We start from the raw sequence: 6,000 nt of genomic DNA, 5'->3' as shown, positions 1-6,000 counted from the left end.
GAAAAAAAAATCTTCAGTTTTAAGTGTATAATTTGATGGGCTCTGACAAATATATAGAGCCATGTAACCTCTACCACAATCATGGTGAATACTTACATCATCCCCTAAATTTCCCTCCTGCCTCCGTGTTGTTCAGTCACTCACTCGTGTCCTACTCTTTGTGACGCCATGGACTGCAGCACGCCAGGCTTCCCTGTCCATCACCAACTCCCGGAGTTTGCTCAAACTCATGTCCATTGAGTCAGTGATGCCATCCAACCATCTCATCCTCTATCGTCCCCTTCTCCTCCTGCCTTCAGTCTTTCCCCAGAATCAGGGTTTTTTCCAACAAGTCAGCTCTTCACATCAAGTGGCCAAAGTATTAGAGCTTCGGCTTCAGCATCAGTTCTAATGAATATTCAGGATTGATCTCCTTTAGGATGGACTGGTTGGATCTCCTTGCAGTCCAAAGGACTCTCAAGACTCTTCTCCAACACCACAGCTCAAAAGCATCAATGCTTCAGCACTCAGCCTTCTTTAAGGTCCAACTCTCACATTCATTCATGACTACTGGAAGAATCATACCTTTGACTAGACGGACCTTGTTGGCAAGGTAATGTCTCATGCTTTTTAATATGCTGTCTAGGTTGCTCATAGCTTTTCTTCCAAGGAGTAAGCATCTTTTAATTTCGTGGCTTCAGTCACCATCTGCAGTGATTTTGGAACCCAAGAAAATGAAGTCTCTCATTGTTTCCATTGTTTCCCCATCTATTTGCCATGAAGTGATGGGACCAGATGCTATGATCTTCATTTTTGAATGTTGTTTTAAGCCAGCTTTTTAATTCTCCTCTTTCACCTTCATCAAGAAGCTCTTTAGTTCCTCTTCTCTTTCTGTCATAAGGGTGGTGTCATCTGCATATTTGAGGTTGATATTGATATTTCTCCCGGCACTCTTGTTTCCAGTTTGTGCTTCATCCAGTCCTGCATTTCGCATGATGTACTCTTGATATAAGTTAAATAAGCAGGGTGACAATATACAGCCTTGATGTACTCCTTTCCCAATTTTGAACCAGTCCGTTTTTCCATGTCTGGTTCTAACTGTTGCTATTTGACCTGCAAAATTTCTCAAGAGGCAGGTCAGGTGGTCTGGTATTCCCATCTCTTTAAGAATTTTCCATGATTTGCTGTGATCCACACAGCCAAAGCCTTTAGTGTAGTCAATGAAGCAGGAGTAGATGTAGCTGACCCTCTTTTCCCATCCAACCCCCTGAGATCAAATCAGAACCATTGATCTCCCTTCTGTCGTGGAGTGTTGCCCTTTGTTGGATGTCACATAAGTGGAATTGTTCACTATGTGTTCTTTTTGTGTCTGGCTACTTTCACTCAGCCTAATTAGTTTGAGAGTCATCCAGTAGATCAGGCCATTAATTGGTATTAGTACATTTTACAGATGTACCACAATTTATTTATCTGTTCATTAATATATGGATATTTGTGTTCCCAGTTTTTAGCTTTTACAAAGAAAGCTTCTATGAGCATCTGAGTATGTCTTTGTGTAGATGTGTTTTTATATTGTTTGGGTAAATATGTAGGTTTCTGGTTGGCCCAGTTTGCCCAGGACTGAGTTTTCTGGGATGAAAGGCTTTCAGTGCTAAAACACAGGCAATTCTAGGCAAACCAGGCCAGTTGGTCACCTTGTGTTGTCTCATTTGGGAAATGTATGTTGAACTGTATGAGCAACTGCTATATTGCTTCTCTAAATGACTGTATCATTTTGCATTCTTGCCAGCAACATATTAGAATTCCAGTTTTTTACATTTTTGTCAATGCTTGGTTATATCAGTCTTTCAAGTTTTAGATATTCTGGTGAATGTGTCATGGAAGGTCATTGTGATTTTTAATTTTTTAAAATATTTATTTTGGCTGCATGGAATGTTAGTTTTAGCTTGAGGGATCTTCGGTCTTCATTGTGGCACTCAGGATCTTTAGTTGTGGAATTTGAGATCTGGTTTCCAGAGCGGAGATTGAACCAAGGCCCCCTGCATTGAGAGTGCAGAGTCTCAGTCACTGGACCACCCAGGAAGTCCCTGTCATTGTGATTATTAATTTGCATTTTTCTAATGACTGAGAATGTTGAACATTTTCTCATATGTTTATGTGTTATCTGAACATCTTCTTTGGTGATGTGAGTGTTTAAATATTTTGCACATTTTCAAGTGGGTCATTTGTTTTTGTGTTGTTATAGAAATGTATGTGTGGAATATAAATGATATATAGATATACAGACATATAAGGATATATGTCTTGGAAATCTTTTCTGCCAGACTGTGACTTGCTGTACCATCGCATTTTGAAAAAGGAATTTTTAAAATTTATTTTATTGAAGCATAGTTGATTTACAACGGTGTGCTAATTTCTGCCCTACACAAAGTGACTCAGTTATACACACATTCTTTTTCATATTTTTTTCCATCATAGTTTATCACAGGACGTTGACCGTAGTTCCCCGTGCAGTACAGTGGGGCCTTGTTGCTTACCCAGTCTATACATAGTAGTTTGCATCTGCTGATCCTAAGCCCGTCCACTCCTCTCCCCATTGGCAAGCACAAATGTGTTCTCTCTTCTGTGGGTCTGTTTGTTTCGTAGATGCGTCCCCTGTGTCATATCTTAAATTCCACATATGAGTGGTATCATATGATATTGTCTTTCTCTTTCTGACTTCACCTCAGTATGATGATCTCTAGGTCCATCCGTGTTACTCTAAGTGGCATTATTTCACTCTGTAGAAAGAAAGTTTTAAATACTTTAAGATACTAACTTATATTTTTAAATTATGGATTTGTGTGTCATTGTTTTATTACAGTAGTCATAAGTCAGCATCAAAGTTAATATAAGGTACATTAAATGGCTCAGTATGACAAAATTAACAGTGTGCACTTCATATTAATTGGTTTGATGGCATAATGATAATAAGAATAAAAAGTAGCTGTCACTTTTTGGACACTTACTATGTACCAGGCAGTATTCTATGTGCTTTATTTTTAAAGTTTATTTCGTTTTAATTGGAGGATAATTGCCTTGCAATATTGTGTTGGTTTCTGCCATGTATCAACATGAATCTGCCATATGTCCCCGTCCTCTTGAACCTCCCTCCCACCTGCCACCTCATTCTATGTGCTTTGTATCAGTTCAGTTCAGTTCAGTTACTCAGTTGTGTCCGACTCTGCGACCCCATGAACTGCAACACGCCAGGCCTCCCTGTCCATCACCAACTCCGGAGTTCACTCAAACTTACATCCATCGAGTTGGTGATGCCATCCAGCCATCTCATCCTCTGTCGTCCCCTTCTCCTCCTGCCCCCAATCCCTCCCAGCATCAGAGTCTTTTCCAATGAGTCAACTCTTCGCATGAGGTGGCCAAAGTCCTGGAGTTTCAGCTTTAGCATCATTCCTTCCAAAGAACACCCAGGGCTGATCTCCTTCAGAATGGACTGGTTGGATCTCCTTGCAGGCCAAGGGACTCTCAAGAGCCTTCTCCAACACCACAGTTCAAAAGCATCAATTCTTCAATGCTCAGCTTTCTTCACAGTCCAACTCTCATATCCATACATGACCACTGGAAAAACCATAGCCTTGACCAGACGGACCTTTGTTGGCAAAGTAATGTCTCTGCTTTTGAATATGCTATCTAGGTTGGTCATAACTTTCCTTCCAAGGAGTAAGCGTCTTTTAATTTCATGGCTGCAATCAACCATCTGCAGTGATCTTGGAGCCCCCCCAAAATAAAGTCTGACACTGTTTCCACTGGAGCTTATTTAATTCATACAACAACCAGGTATCTTTATTATCCCCAGTTTAAAGATGAGGAAACTGCGGCAGAGAGAGGTAAAGTAACTTGCTCAGGGTTAGACAACTAGAAATGTTTAGTTCTGTTTATTCTTTTTTTAAAATTTATTTACTATGGCTGCATTGGGTCTTCGCTGCTGCTCGTGGGCTTTCTCTAGTTGGGGCGAGCTTTTCCAGCTGCACCCTTTGCTTTTGGTGCACAGGCTTCTCCTCACCCAGTGCGGTGCCTTCTTTTGTTGCAGAGCACAGGCTCTAGGGTGCTTTGGCTTCAGTAGTTGCTCAGCTTTCAGGCTTAGTCGTCCCTCGGTAAGTGGAATCTTCCACAGCAGGGATCGAACCCATGTCTCCTGAATTGGCAGGCAGATTCTTAACCACTGGACCACCAGGGAAGCCCAGTTCTGTTTATTCTCAACTCCCTATCCCTCACATATCTCCAGGGCCTTCTGGTTAGCAATGGCAACTCGAAAATGCAAACACCTCTTAAAATCCACAGTAAACCCAAGCCACATGAAATGGTGTTTGTTTTTTGAAAATGATAATTATCCACCACAATGTGTTCTAAATGTTTGGATTTAATTCCAGATGTGTCGGGATGGACGTGGACCTTTGAGAGCATGTTGTATATATTTTGAAAAAAATAAATGTGTATTTTGCGCGTATGGGAAGAAGGAGACCATCACTAAAATAATAAATCACATATAAATGACATAATACACTTAGAATTGATAAAACCAAGGAAACTTGAAATAAACAGTAGATTTAGGATCAGAGACAGAGGGAAAATCTTTTTTCTCCTTTTCTAAAAAGGAACCTCACAGGTTAAGCTATGAAAAGGGACCGGTTAGTAAAGAGTTTTATTTTGTTATAAGGGGTGGGCATAGTTATCCATAATGAACTAGCAATGCTCTGGAGCTTCACCCCTTTATCACCTGCATAACCTTAGGTAAATTATTTAACTACTTACTGTAAGAATTAAATGGCTTAATACATTTAAAACACTTGGCTCAATGCCTGGCACATAGTAAGCTGAGTAAACATCTGCTATTTTTAATGGAACCTTAAGGCAGAGTGAAAAGTGAGCTAGTGCAACACAGCAAGTGTGAAAAACTGTGGTCTTTGAAGGTCGACAGGCCTAGGTTCATCTCCAGGTCAATTCCTGAAAGCAGCTTGCTGAACAAACAGTTCACTGAATTATTAAGGTGTTTTTTGTTTTTTGTTTTCCCCCACGTTTTGGGAAGTGATCCCTGCCCTTGTCCTGCCCTGATCCCACCTCTGACGGTGAAACAGCTATGCCTTTTCATGAATTGACTTCTGGGGACTTGACTTGCAGCTAGCCAAGTTTTCTGTTAAATGGTGAATTGGTGAATTGGTAAATTAGCCGCTTACCCTGGGTTTGAATCCCTTCTTTGCTACTTATTTTAGCTGGGTGAGCTCAGTCACGTTACTAAACTTCTCTGAGCCTCAGTTTCCTCATCTCTAAAAAGTAGAAACAGTAATTCTGATTGGTATGAGGATTAGATGAAATCAGTTGGATGAAATGGCCAAGCACAAGATGCTGCTGCTGCTGCTGCTAAGTCGCTTCAGTCGTGTCTGACTCTGTGCGACCCCATAGACGGCAGCCCACCAGGCTCTGCCGTCCCTGGGATCCTCCAGGCAAGAGTACAAGATGAGGACTTAGTAAAGAAACTTTACAGGCAGATGGTCTTCCTTAAATGTTGTTCCTCCTTAAATATTCCCTCCTCCCCACTAATTTGTGTAAATTAATAAATTGCTTATGACATCCATCGTGGTGACTGAAACTAGAAGAAAAACAATTTAAACCTAGTCCCAGGACACTGCCTTCTCCGTGAGGGTTTGCCAGGCAGAAAAGGCCATATCATTCACCACATGGCAAGTGCCTTCCTCATCTCACGTGAGGCACTGACAGTGGCCAGCCTGGGAAAGCCTGGATCTGATCACGTCACTTCCCTGCTCAGAATCTTTTCTCCAGAGCCTTCAACAGTGGCTACTCTGCAGGACCAGCACGGAAAACGGTTCAAGTCTGGTCAAGAGTGTGCTACTCCAATTGAAACTCCCTCGCCTCTGTGGATATCTGAAACTCAACTCAGGGCTAAAATTCTTTCTGCATCTGAGAGCTGTTCTTCTCTGGTCTCCTAACACTTTTGCTTGCTTGCTT

Source organism: Oryx dammah, unplaced genomic scaffold (assembly GCF_014754425.2).
Source record: "Oryx dammah isolate SB20612 unplaced genomic scaffold, SCBI_Odam_1.1 HiC_scaffold_19, whole genome shotgun sequence".
Classification (NCBI taxonomy): Eukaryota; Metazoa; Chordata; class Mammalia; order Artiodactyla; family Bovidae; genus Oryx; species Oryx dammah.
Note: the sequence above shows the minus strand (reverse complement) of the source record.